The sequence below is a fragment of the Carya illinoinensis genome, chromosome 15, assembly GCF_018687715.1.
Source record: "Carya illinoinensis cultivar Pawnee chromosome 15, C.illinoinensisPawnee_v1, whole genome shotgun sequence".
Lineage (NCBI taxonomy): Eukaryota > Viridiplantae > Streptophyta > Magnoliopsida > Fagales > Juglandaceae > Carya > Carya illinoinensis.
The window spans coordinates 1,358,269-1,373,590 of NC_056766.1; the positions used below are offsets into that span (position 1 = coordinate 1,358,269).

The 15,322-nt window shown below is 32.6% G+C and overlaps 1 pseudogene; it reads left to right on the forward strand.

Annotated features, from left to right (window-relative positions):
* The first annotated feature begins 6,827 nt into the window (after positions 1-6,827).
* LOC122297623 lies at positions 6,828-12,899 on the forward strand (annotated as a pseudogene).
* Positions 12,900-15,322: the final 2,423 nt, after the last annotated feature.

Below are 15,322 nucleotides of genomic sequence, written 5' to 3' on the forward strand. Positions count from 1 at the left end.
AATACAAAAGAATTGAAGAACAATTAAAAGATCCTTTACTGATCCAAAAAATTAATAATATAATTGAAAATGAAGTATGTTCTAATTTACCTAATGCTTTTTGGAGTAGAAAACAACATATAGTCGAATTACCTTATGAAAAAAAAAAAAATTCTGAAAAAAATATTCCTACTAAAGCCAGACCCATTCAAATGAATAAAGAATTATTAGAATTCTGTAAACAAGAAATTAATGATTTATTAACTAAATAACTTATTAGAAAGAACAAATCACCATGGAGTTGTGCTGCTTTTTATGTACAAAATCAAGCAGAATTAGAAAGAGGTGTTCCTAGATTAGTTATAAATTATAAGCCTTTAAACAAAGTTTTACAATGGATTAGATACCCTATTCCTAATAAAAAAGATTTATTATCTCGACTTTATGCTGCTCCTATATTTTCAAAATTTGATATGAAAAGTGGATTTTGGCAAATCCAGATTGCTGAAAAAGATAGATATAAAACTGCATTTACAGTCCCTTTTGGACATTATGAATGGAATGTTATGCATTTCGGATTAAAAAATGCTCCTAGTGAATTTCAAAATATTATGAATGAAATATTTACACCTTTCACTTATTTTTCTATAGTTTATATAGATGATGTATTAATATTCTCTTCATCAATTGAACAACATTGGAAACATTTAAATACTTTTGTTCAAATCATTAAACAAAATGGATTAGTAGTTTCATCATCTAAAATCAAATTATTCCAAAACAAGATTAGATTCCTTGGACATGATATTTATCAAGGAACTATTACCGCAATAAGTAGGGCTATAGAATTTGCTAATAAATTCCCTGATGAAATAAAGGATAAGCAACAACTACAAAGATTTCTAGGAAGTTTAAATTATGTGGTTGATTTTTATCAAGCACTTAGACCTTTATGTAAACCATTATTCAAAAGATTAAAAAAGAACCCACCTCAATGAACAGAGTAACATACAAATATTATAAAACAAATAAAGGCTCATGTTAAGAAATTACCATGCTTAGGACTCCCATCTCCTGATACCTTTAAAATTGTTGAAACAGATGCCTCTGATCTTGGTTATGGAGGAATTTTGAAACAAAAATTATCAGATAAAAAAGAACAGATTATTCGATTCCATTCAGGATGCTGGAATCCTGCTCAAAAGAATTACAGTACTATTAAAAAAGAAATTTTAGCTATCGTATTATGCATTTCTAAATTTCAAGATGATCTTTTTAATCAAAAGTTTTTACTTAGAATTGATTGTAAATTAGCCAAGGAAGTTTTAGTAAAAGATGTTAAAAACTTGGCTGCTAAACAAATTTTTGCAAGATGACAAGCTATTTTAAGTATTTTTGATTTTGATATCGAGCATATTAAATTCTAATTCTCTTCCTGATTTTCTATCCCAAGAATTCTTACAGGGAAAATCATGTCTTCCTCAAAGTCCAGAGTAAAATCCAAATCCTCCTATGCCAAATCACCTTCCCCTCCTTATCCTTCACCCTATCCTTCCGTCACACCAAAACCCTATACAGTACTAGGGACATTACCACAAAACATTAGGCCATCTTATAATCCATTTTCACCATTATCCTCTCCAAAATTACCTACATACTCAAAAGCTGTTTCTTCTTCTGGTTCGTCTCCTTCTCAAATTATTAATCCTCCACCATTATCTCAGCCCTCTGTAACTCCTATTATCTTCAAACCCCATTGGCATCCAGTCTTTCCTATTGAATCAGAATTACAGCATTTATCTGAACCTCAAAAATTACTTGACGCTTTTCTATTACCAGATTGGCATTATGTTCCCCAGAACATTACCAAGACTCAGAACTTTTATGAATTTATTTTAGTAGACACTGATAATATTATTATCTCTGAAATCCCCTGCTCTCTACAATCTCAACCTTCTCCACCTGCAACTTCGATTATTGCATTCCACAAAGTTACTATTAAACAAGTTCTTACCTTAGAACAGTGGGGAAAAAGCCCATATTTGACGAGAAGATTTTCTCAGCCATATGATCCTCCTTATTTCGATTACTATGATTATCCGCAAGCATGGAACAAAACATTCTTACGACAGAACAAGAATTTGTGCCATTCCTGGTTTCTCTATTTTGATAAATTACAGGAAATTTAGACTCTACCACGATGGTTCCTATTATGGTGGGATCAATTTGGACCAAAATCTCTCATTCTTCCTCCACCTCTCCAGGAGAGTCTTCAGGCTTTCATATTACAGAACGATTGTCCACCTTCATTATCACACTGTTCACCACTTCTCCTTTTCATTCTTAAAACCAAATTAAATTATATAACACTATATGATATAATACGTATATAACACTATATACGTATTAACACTATATACTATATAATATTATACATTATATAATATATATTATATTATCTATATATTACTATATAATATTATATAATATATATAATATAATATATAGTGTAAAAACGTTCGAATATTATAATTAAAATGTTCGGACGTGTTAATTAACGTCTGAACTTATACGTTATACGTTCGCATGTTAATATAACGTCCGAACGTACACGTTATACGTTCTCACGTATAATTCTAAGTCCGAACGTATAATGCATAACGTTCGCATGTAGAGGAAACGTTCGAACGTTAATTAATGAATGTTTAAACGTTAACTGCATATAAAGCCAGGCACGACGGTTTCCAGGCCATAACATTCATCCAAAACTCAAACTCTCTCTTCCTCTCCGCCACGCACACCGCCGCAACCGTCGCCATCCACCACCGCAATCGTCACTAAAAGGTAATGTGCCTCTCCCTCTTCTATTTAGTACCATTTTAATCGGTGGGTTTCAAAAATTTGAAACCCACCGTAGGCCGGTTATAACACTTACATTTCCGGCCACCATTCGCAGTAAATTGATAAAATAGGACCGTAGAAACACTCCCCACAGTTAGTAGATGCTTATTTTGGTTGTTTGTGGCTTCAAAACATGCGTTTCAAAGCTTTCAGTAATGGCTGAGTCGACTCAGCGATTCCATGTCGTAACGTTCGGACTTCACGACATAACATCCGAATGTGTGACCTTTAGTATTCTTTACGTTCGCAATTTAAATTGTAACGTGCGAACATTTTTATCCAATGCTTTAACAGAACGTTGGATAAAACGTTCGAACGTAAACCGTTGGTCTTCTTCGGCTAGTAAGAACGTCCGAACGTATGACTGTTCAAATTCATTACGTCCGAATGTTTATATCATACGTTCGGACGTAATGAACTCATTCGTACGTTTTTATCGAACGTTTGAATGACATGTTCGATAAAAACGTCTGAAGGTATCATCTTTGTAAATTCGCATGTGACAATTTTAATTTTAACGTGCGAACGTACATTCAATAACGTTCAAACGTTTCCCATTAAAATATTTGTTATAGTTTGAAAACCGTCACTATTTATAATCTGTCACTAAAAACCATATTTGTTATAGTGACGTCTCAATTAGCGTCACTATCTAACCCTTCACGTCCACCTTGATCATCCAGGTGCAGTAGGTAAGAACCATTTTAGCAATTGTTTGAATTCAAAATGATATATCAGGTTCACTCCCTTTCTTCAAAAAGTAAGTGTATATATATCATCACCGAACTGATCAGAGGTCCCCCCAACAAAAATAAATAAATAAACAAATTATATATGGATATAATTGTCAAGAAAATTGTCAGTTCTTTTTTTATTAAAATTATTGACTATTTTTTATAAAAATAAATCTATTCTTATAAAACAAATAGTCATTCTTACCATAAATAACTCGTTATAAATATTTATTTTTTTTATAATATTGCGTATATAAATACGAGAAATATCATATAGAACAGGTTGTCAAAAGTGGGCAGTAGCACTAACGTCTCTCCTTTGGCTGGTCTTCACTCTCGTCTCTAGCTAGTCATTATTGAAGAGTGGCCAGATATATCACATCATTTTCGCAATAGAAATATTGGAAGGGAGAGACATTATAGCCAGCTAGCAAACGAAAACTACCTGCATATATGATACATCAGTACTGATGATCGATGACATTATTGCACTACCTTTGGTTCGATACGGTGCTTCCCCACCCCACTGACCATTACGGTCCTAGTGCATGGTGCACTATCTATTGATTATGAACTCACACTTCATTAGAATTTTCTGGACCTCAGTTCATGACCGAGTGATCATGCATCCCATTTCCATTAAAAAGTGCGTATCCTCGGCTCGTCTTAATCCATTTCCATTAATTTCATTTGGATAAAAAAACAAATAATACATAGACAGAAAAATTAAGTATATATAATATTATGTGTCTGGGCAAATATATATATATATATACATAGAGAGAGAGAGAGAGAGAGAGAGAGAGAGAGAGAGAGAGAGAGAGAGAGAGAGAGAGAGAGAGAGAGAGAGAGAGAGAGAGAGAGTGCATGGGCCTGTTTGGGGTTGCACTTATATTCTACTTAATTTATATATCCTTCCTTTAAAAAATCAATTGACCTTTTATGATATTCTACTTCAAAAATCACTTTTTTATACTGTTTCCAAATAAATGCAATACATTTGAAAGTACTTTATAAGACATATGGTTACCCAACTATAAGTAGTTGATTTTTAATAGTAAAACTTATTATTTAACCTCTGCAGTAGAGTCTATTTTACACACTACAACCTCTATAACTAAAAGTCATAAAACTAGAAACTATTTTACACACTACAATCTCAAACATCCACTAAAAGTTAAAGGAAGACATTAGCTTAATGTTTCTTATGAAATACAAGTCTTATTCTCTTTTTTCGAACTCATTATTACTCCATAATATATAACATCATATTTTTATTTTTATTTTTATTTTTTATTTTTTTAGGAAGGACCAACTTAATTGGTCGATCGATCGGTGACTTTCATTTGATTTATAGCCATTATAAAACAAGACGATCAATGTACTTACCCTTGAAGTGTTATAACTACTAATCACTTTTATACCCTATTCATCTAACTGGCTATTCCCTTATTCAATGAGCATAGGGTTAACTATATAGGTCGACCCAAATCTAATCCGTTAAGTTAAATCTGTTAACCTTTCAAATCTTAACTCAACCAATTTAGATAACGGGTAGTGTTGTGCTACCCATTTAACAATTAATTAGAAATATGTTAACACGACACAACTAATCTAAACCCGTTTGTTTCATATAAATAGATTGAATTAAAATGCATAACTCATTTGACCTGAATAACAACATTTTACATAAAAGTTAAAATCTATATTTATTAATAATTAACCACAATATCTTAAAAAATATATATCAATATTTTTCAAATTTTAACATATAATAAAATCACTATTACAAATCATATAATAACAAATATGAGTATAAGTCTAAAATTACAATCCCAATAATAAAAACAATAAAATCATAAGCATACTGAGAAAAACCAATATTATAACTTAATAATAATAAAATTTTAATTTTGAAATAAAATTTTAATTGGTCAAAACAAGTTAATTTCATATTAAGCAGGTTGGCTCATTTATAAATTGTGTCTTAATAGGTCAATCCGTTTTGACTCAAATCCTCATTAAATTCAAACCCGTTAATTTCATGTCGTGTTCATGCATAGGTTCACAGGTCGTGTCACATGCATATTGCCACCCCTAAATGAGCAAAGTTTTGTAATTAATTAATTTAACCCGTAGTATCTATGATGGATGGAGATACTTGAGGCAGATAGAAATGTTTCTAGATATATTATTGGCCTTAGAAATAAAGTTTTATAAATTAGATTGAAAATCAAAAGATAGCTTAATTGTGAATTAATAAATATGCAGTACAAGGAGTACATGATCATATCTGTACTTCAAGCTGTACTGCAAAATTTTAGAAACGCTATAAATTATATTAATACTCATGGAAGCTCTCCCTGGCCAGTTAACAGTCCTCTCGATCTTTATCATGTTTTTTCCACTTACCACCTTGAATATTCCATAATCTCGGTAGTTTTCCCCCATTTTGTTAGGAATTTGATTCAGATGATCATCCTAAATTCTGTATATATATATATATATATGGTTCATGATCATTTACTGATGGGATGTTCACTATACTCAAGTTGGTGCGTAGATCAGCACATCATTCATGTTACTTAAATGGTAAGATATGATTTATAAAATTTAAATTTTATAACTTATCTTTTAAATTAAATTCTTTTAAATTAAATTATGCTATAAAAACATTTTATTAGGCGCGCGTTATCCAATCCACACTAACTTATAAATTAATAGAGTTTTTCTTTACTGATTTTTATGAGGTATTGGATTCGTTCCAAAAGCAGTTTTCTTTTGGGAACTTATATAACCCACAGATTTTATCTCTTCGATGGCCTCCATGCAGTAGTTTGACGTATGTGGCCCTAAAACTTTTCTGTAAAACACTTTTAGGTAACACTCCACTAATTGGGAGGATATTTTCTCTGAGTTTGACTCGTAATTGATGAAAAGGCCGATCGATATATAATTAAGATCGAACTCCCAACTCTTAATTAATCTTTCCACATAAATTAATTTTAAAGCTGTCGTAATATTGTTTTGTTCCAATTAGCTAGCTCATTCATGCATATAGTTTAGGTTGAAAATTTTACTTTTCCCTGAAAGAGATTGCATGGATATACAATCATCATTCTCTTTTTTCTTATTGAGAAGCCAAAAAAGAACATAGATAGCATCTCTCTATATCAATTTTAAGAAAATTGTTTTTGTTTTCTTTTGTTTTTTTAAAAAAAAAAACAAGTAATTGGTTATACTTTATAGTCAGAGTTCTTGGCCCCATAAATTCTCTTGCTTGTTTTGCTTTCTTTTCCGAGATTCACATTGTACGTGTTGAAAATATGGTATGATTTGATCCTGGCCTTTTTTTCATACCTCAACTTCGATCTGCATCAATACCACACGTAGTATTATAATCAAAACTAGGGATGAATCTTCTGGGGAAGCAGGCACTTTCTTAATTATATATGTGACAACAGCTAGCAGCCATGTATGCTATAGTCAACATGCGGGGGTCTATCGTGGTTGTTACACATTCTTGATGTTCCCCAAAGCTCGGCATGGCGGCCAGCTCGGCATGGCGGCCTTAACGACAATGCTCCAAGCAAAGAGAACTAAACTCCAACGACTTCAATTAGGTCCTATTTTTCGACGCGGAATCATTAGCTAAATCAAAATCATTAATTACACTTTATAGTACGATATGCATTCCAGACGAAGCTTCATTTACTTTCTTAAAGTTTGTTGACTAAAAAACAAAAAGATGATATATCATAGGCTGCTTATTGTTTTAAGGTAACGTGAAAGCACTTGATCTTAGAAATTTCTCCATCAGAAGTGCGTGGTTGCGTATACATTTGGCTCTTTTGCGGTCCAATTAGCTGGAAGCATGAAATCTTCATGTCTTTGGTTTGTTATTATTTACGAAGTAGTTAGGAATGTTAGCGGTACCTGGTACTGTCTGGATTTTACAAATTTTTTTGTCACCAATGTCCAAAGCTTAAAATAAAAGTAAAAATCAAAATAATATTTTATTATATTGGTTTGAAACTCAGTTTGTAAGATTTATGTAAAATAATTTATACGAATTCTTACTCAATTACGGGAAATAATTAATGGAAGTTGATACTTGACTGCATAATTCGAACGTCATCAGCATGATATATACATAAAATAATTATTACCTTACCCACCAAGGAACTAGTAGCTATTGATCCAATATATAGGAGAAGCTAGGCGAGTCCCACACGCAAGATGTCGCGGTCGGTACATTTGAAAATGACGAGGCAGGCATACATGATGACTATATGTATGGATCAAATTGTACGTTCTCGATCAGTTCTCACGCGTATTATTTTGAAACATAAAAAATCTTTTTACATATTTTTTTTCTTTAAGTACACATTGTGTTTGAAATTATGGATGTAATTGAGTGTGTCCTTGCTATAAAACCCAACTTTGTGCACACAGGATGCACTATAAATACTTCTTTAAACACAGGAAGAATATCACAGAAGAAATATCACTTTGAGCTTGATACTGGGATAATAGTAAAATGGGTTCGATCTTTTGGTTTCTAGGGATTATATTCTTTCTCAACGGCATGCTTCGTTGCATGGCCAACGCAAACGTCCACTACTATGACTTCGTCGTAAGTTTCCATTATTCATATATATTATATGTATGTGTGTGTGCTTGTGTGATTTCTGTTTTATCATGCATGGTCGAACTAGCATGTTGGATTTTTCCAGGGTTGAGGCTGGTCAGGATAGTGAAAAACATTGAGATATTTCTTGTGCTTTCTAGTTAAACTCCGAATAATGCTCAAAACAATTTAAGTGGCACGCACTTAATTAGTTAGGGTTTAATTAGAGAGAGTTTTCTGACGAAATTCTGTATCAATTCTAGCTGTGTCGCATTTATATACTTTGATATCGTTGCCCGTGTGGGCTGTTGTGCATGATCATGACAGCTGAAGGAGACAAAGTTCACGCGGTTGTGTAGCACGAAGAGCATGTTAACTGTGAACGGCAGTTTTCCAGGGCCAACCATTCGCGTTCACAAAGGGGATACTGTTTATGTTAATGTACATAATCAAGGGAAATATGGCGTCACCATCCACTGGTAATCTCTCTCTTTCTCTGCCTCATTAACATAAACAATATTATTAACTGTTCATGTTGATCTTTGTCTTAGATTAAAAGCTCCACTTAGACTAAAGTTTGCAGCAACATGAGGATCATCATGGCTGTTTGACTAAGTATCTTAAAAGAGTCATAATTCCATGTATATTATATATATGTGTCAGGTATTACTTAATAAGATGAAAGTAGAATGGTAGTATAGTGTATATAATTTCTGATTTCCCTTCAATAATGAGAACACAATATGCAATAGAGCTTAATTTCTGGAAGCTTAAATAATTAAAGAGGAGTTTGGTGATTACAGGCATGGGGTCAAGCAACCAAGGAATCCCTGGTCAGATGGACCTGAGAACATCACGCAATGCCCCATTCCACCTAATACAAGCTTCACTCAACAGATCATATTTTCAGATGAGGAAGGAACTCTTTGGTGGCATGCTCATAGTGATTGGTCACGTGCTACTGTACATGGTGCCATCATTATTTTACCAGCTCCTAAAACCACTTACCCATTTCCTCAGCCTTATGCAGAAGAGACTATTGTTCTTGGTATATATGCCCTTTATTTTATTTTATTTTTTCTTCCTTTTATACTGCATTTATCAAGTATCATGATGAGTTATATTTGTAGTAGTAAAGTGTATAAGTGCCGTACAATTCTTTTGAAAAAAGTGAATAAATACAGAAATTACATAAAAAATTAATTACTTTTTTAATAGTAAACTATACTCTTTTTAAAAAAGATTGTACAACGCTTATGCACTCTACAACTATATCTAGCCTTACTCATTGAAGAACAAGACACTTCCATATTTACACATACACATTTAATCTATTCTCTCTCTTTCTTTTTTTTTTTCTTTTTTTAAAAGAAAAAAAGAGAAAGAAATCTTAATCTTTGTCTTTTACTGTTTTGATAATTAGGGGAATGGTATAAAGGGGATGTGATGGCCATAATTGACGAGGCCCTTGCAACTGGTGGCGATCCAAACATTTCAGATGCCTTCACTATTAACGGCCAACCTGGAGACCTGTATAATTGTTCCAAAGGTATAAAAAGTTATATGATATAGATAGTAAAGTAAAGAATGAATAGGGATCATATATAGAGAGAGGCAAAAAGCACGTGTTTAGAAAAAAAGAGTCGTGCTACACCCTAGCTAGCACCATAAATTCTCCGATCGAGAAGGCTAAATACTCTATTTTTTTTTTCATATATCTTTTTTATATTTTTAAATATTTTTAAAAAATCACAATATTATTCAAAAATACTTACTTAATAACTAAGTTAAAAAACTATTGTATCGGCCGACCCATTGTCAATATATAGGAATCTTCCGAACACAAAGCATTTCCCTAGAAACTATATGCTTCATTGGGTAGATATCATGCATCATTTGAAAGGAAATATCACATGTACAGTTGGGAAAAAGAAGTAGAATTAAGCACGAAACCCATTTGGAAAAAGTGCAGCAGCCAGTTGGAAAACGCGTAGCTTATTAATTCCCTCTGACTTAATGGAAGTTGGAAAGGTTAGACTTGTTCAGAAAGGGAGTATCTATTTTCGGAGAATTGAAAAATTGCAATATTTGGCAGCCATTGATTGATGTCTATTGTCTAATAATTAATGGGCAATGCTATACACTTTTATCTTATTTGCATTTCATTATATATGATATATCATATATGATATATCATATTTATTATTATTTAATGATGAATAAGCATGCAATAAATAATTTTTTAATTATGATAAATGTGTCACATCTTATTTAATGGAATTCAAATGAGATGGTAGTATAGTGTATAGAATTTTTGATAATTAAATAGGTTAAAGAGTCAATTGAAATGAAATAAATAATTAATAAAATATGAAATATTTTGGTTATTGTATTTAATTAAATTGACAAGTGATCAAATAATGATAATTAAGTAACAATTTTCTTGGAAATTGTTTTAGGTAGATTTCTTCAAGGACTTTAATATTGCATCCATTCAGATAGTAATTTAATGGGAACCCAATGTTATATATAGGCCAGAACCCAACAACAAATTTTCATAGTGAAGTCCAATTAATATATGGAAAATGCTACTCTTTCCGACGGTACGTAGTTCCATTATTGGGCTACCTCGTTGGAACTTTTTATTTTATTATTATTATTTTTTATTAATTATTAAGTGAGTAGTTTTTAATAATATTTTAATTTTTTTAAAATATATTTAAAAGTAGTAAAAATAATAATAATAATAATAAAACACGGTAGCTGTAGATCGAGCCACGTACCGTAATATATTAAATCATTTTCCCTAATATTTTCCAAGAATATTTTTCTCCTCTTCATAAAATCAATTAATCAGCCGGCCAATGATCATCGTCATTGCTTTATTTTATATGTTGCAGGAAGTACGTACCGTCTACTGGTTAACTACGGAAAGACCTATCTTCTACGTATAATCAACGCCGTGATGAACGAAGAACAGTTCTTCGGAATCGCAAACCACAGCCTCACAGTTGTAGGAACGGATGGTGCATACATCAAACCCATACCCACAAAATACATAATGATAACTCCAGGACAAACCATGGACGTTTTGGTTACTGCCAACCAGGCTCTCAGTCACTATTACATCGTTACGACGCCTTTTGCCGACACCAATGCTCCCTATGACAACACTACTGCCACGGCAATTCTCCAGTACGGAGGCAAGTACACCGCCCCTTCATCTCCCAGCTTCCCAACACTTCCTAGTTACAATGACAAAGCGGCTGCAGAAAACTTTACAAAGCTCTTGAGGAGCTTAGCAAGCGAAGAGCACCCTGTCAAAGTGCCTAAAACAATCACCAAAAGTATCTTTATCACTGTTTCTGTAAATCAGTTGTACTGCCCTAATAAATCGTGTGATGGACCGGATGGTAATCGGCTATCTGCAAGCTTGAATAATATAAGTTTTCAGACCCCAAAAATCGATATCCTCCAAGCATATTACAGGTATTGGCTTCTGATCTCCCCAACACTAGCTACTTCATCTGTTGATAAAAAGAAATGATATTGTAAAACGATAATCGATTTTACTTGGTATCCATAACCTTTTACTTGCAGGAACCTGCCTAAGGTTTATACCAACAATTTCCCAAAGCAGCCGCCGTATTATTTCAACTTCACGGGAGATGTGGGGAACAATACAATTTATCCAAGCCTAGGAACGAAGGTCTTAACAATAAATTATAATGATTCTGTTGAGATAGTGTTTCAAGGGACTAATATTGGGGCAGCTGAGAATCATCCAATGCACCTGCATGGTTTTAGCTTCTATGTGGTCGGGATTGGTTCGGGGAATTTCAACAATAAGACATCTCCTAAGTCTTATAATTTGGTTGATCCACCAGAAGTTAACACCATTGGAGTTCCTAAGAACGGATGGCTTGCAATCAGATTCATTGCTAATAATCCCGGTACAATATTATGTTCTCTCTTCAATGATCGGTTGCATATTTTTCTTCCAATATATTATATAGGAAAATTCTTCTTGTCATCCTTACACTTCACACACCACACTTATTTAATTTTTTTTTTCATTTTTTCTATAATAAATATGTAGTGTATGGATGATAAATAGAATAATTCAATTAGTTTAATAAGAATAAAATGAAATAAAAAATAAAAAAAATATTTTAATATATAAAATGTATGGTGTACATGAGATGATATGTAGCATTCTTCTATTATATATATATATAGCCCAAACTTGCTTAATTTAGCACATCAATACAAGTAATCGAGTACTGCAGGATTATTTCAGATTTTTATTATATATGCACAGATTGACAAGAAAGAGAGGAGTGGTGGCTAATCATGTGGATGGTGTTTTTTCAGGAGTGTGGTTTATGCACTGTCATTTGGAAAGGCACGCTAGCTGGGGTATGAATACTGTGCTTATAGTGAAGAATGGGGACACCAACGCAACAAGCATCCGCCCACCTCGATCCTAAATATATGCCTCCTTGTTCCAAGTCCTAGTTTTAGGAAATTGACATCTTCAATTCCACGTGTATTGCTTTGCTATCAACATATATATCAATAATAATACTACTGGTTATATACGGTACTTAATTTCTAATATTAATAATTCCCTGACGACTTGTCATTTCAGTGTAGATTATTGAACGCACGGTTCTGATATTATCATGCATTTGCAATGATCCATATATGAAAGCTTAAGCCATATATATATATTTAAATCAGGATTAATTAATATTACAATTGATCAAGTCGATTAAAACCAATACAAATCGCAAGTAGTAGTACTTAATTCTTTTTATATCAAGCGGAAATCTCTTTCACCCTGATCTTTTTATACTTCTTATTGAAATGTATAGTTTTTTTGTAGCTATGTAAGTTCAATAATATCATTACCAAAACTTAAAAAGTTCTTTGAAGGCGCAACTGCTACTGTAACGCTCCAATCCAAAGCTATAAACGGATAGAGCTGTTATTTTCAAAACTTTAATTTCTCTCTGTTTACATACATTTATCCAATACAGTATTCAAACTATTCATAAATATAATACAATCATCCTCAAAAATACATTCAAAAGTTCAGCTAGAGCCACTAAATTCTAAATAATTACGTACAATGCAGATACAGCTCTAACAAAAATTGTAAAATAACTAAAATATGAATAAAAGAAAACTTTCTTTACAACCAAAACCATCTTCAAGCAACAAAACCATTAATCTCCAAAACTTCCAACCTCAAGTGACTAAACCAAGTCCACTCTGAAATCTTTGGATCAAACGCTATTACTTCAAAGGAATGAATTTAATTCTACAACTCTGAAAAATATTTAAAATGAAGTGGTGAGCTGCCACGTGTTCAATAAGTAGCAATTTAATGGGGGTGTGGGAGTTGATAATTTTATTGACTATAAGAGAGTGAATAAGTTCTCAATAAAATAATAGAAGCAATACAATTTTATTTTAACTAACATATTCAGTCAAATATCATATTCAAGGCCACATGATAATAGGAAAATCACCAATATATATACTACAAAGATATCATGCCATAAAGATATCATGCTGCAAGGACATCAATATACCACAAAGATATCATGCTACGAAGACATTATGTTACGAGGAACGTCAAATATACCACAAAAACATTCATATCATGGGCTCAAAAATAAATAGCATGCACATTTAACTTTCAAATTTAATAAGTCACGTTTCAATTTTCAAAAGTTTCAACCATTACAAAATTTGCACAAATCCCACAAGCAAAGCCAAAATAGCATAAGAATGTGTGCAAACCTAGAGTTTACACAAGTTTGAAATATAATATCTAAGTGCACCATTCCAAACAAAACCAACAGTTCTTTTATTAAAAACTCATTAAAGTGCTACTTACTTCCATTTATACTCAAAATAGTCACGATATTCCTTCGCCAATGTTCACCCATAACCTATTTCAAGGTTATTATAATCCGTCAACTTCTACTCTAAAAATTATCTCACTTAATTCTAAAATTTCACACAATCCTTAATAACATGAATTTAGACTTGTTCTAAAGATTCTTCTCCAAAATTGATCAACTCCAAATTTCTAGGTTGCAAATAAGTTACCAGACAGCACGTACACGAGTCACACGACCTCTATCCCCTTATTAATTTAACATAAATAATGTCTACACTCAACCATATAACAACGACATAAACATAGATTAATTATAGCTAATACTAACACTTGAATATTAAATTTATCTTCAATACACCCTAATAGAGTAATCAACTAGTTATATTCTTAACAATTTACAACACCAAATATTAAAAAATTTTATATACAAAATTCATTAATTCTACTATTTGTGAGGGATGAGAATTTACCTAATATATTCATTAATGGTGATGAAATAGTAAGGAGCAGTGGCTGTGGGTTGAGGTTACACACAGAGAGAGAAATATATATATATATCTGTGTATGGTTTAGAGAGAGAGAAAATAAAAATAAAAATAATATATATGTATATATATACGGTAGAGGGGAATTGACATGGATGAGATGGAGGGAAGGGTACTGCAGTACTTTGTGTGTGAAAGAACTGAAGAGATATATATATATATATACGAGGGATGGGAAATTGAGAGAGAGAGACGAGATTGGGGCTCGGTTTGTGTGTGTGAGAATTGAAGAGAGAGAGAGAGAGATATGGAGGATTGACAGAGAGAGGTATGGTGCATTGAGAGAGAGATCTGAGAGAGAGAGAGAGATAGATTGTCATCATCTCGACGCCTCGATTTCCACGTGTTCCTACATGGGAGTTGGGGGCATCACATAGATGATGGGAGGAAAGGGTTTTGTTGTAAGAGAGAGAATCGGTGGGGGGCGGGGGGCGGAAGTTACGGGATGGCGAAAGAAGGGGAAGGGAAGAAAAAGAAACGAAAATAAAGGGAGGGGTTGGGCTTATTACAATCTCCACTCCTTCAAAAAAATTCATCCCTGAAATTTGATATATTGTCAATAGAAAATAATTGATATATTGTCAATAGAAAATAATTAAGGGCATTTCGCTTGCATTTC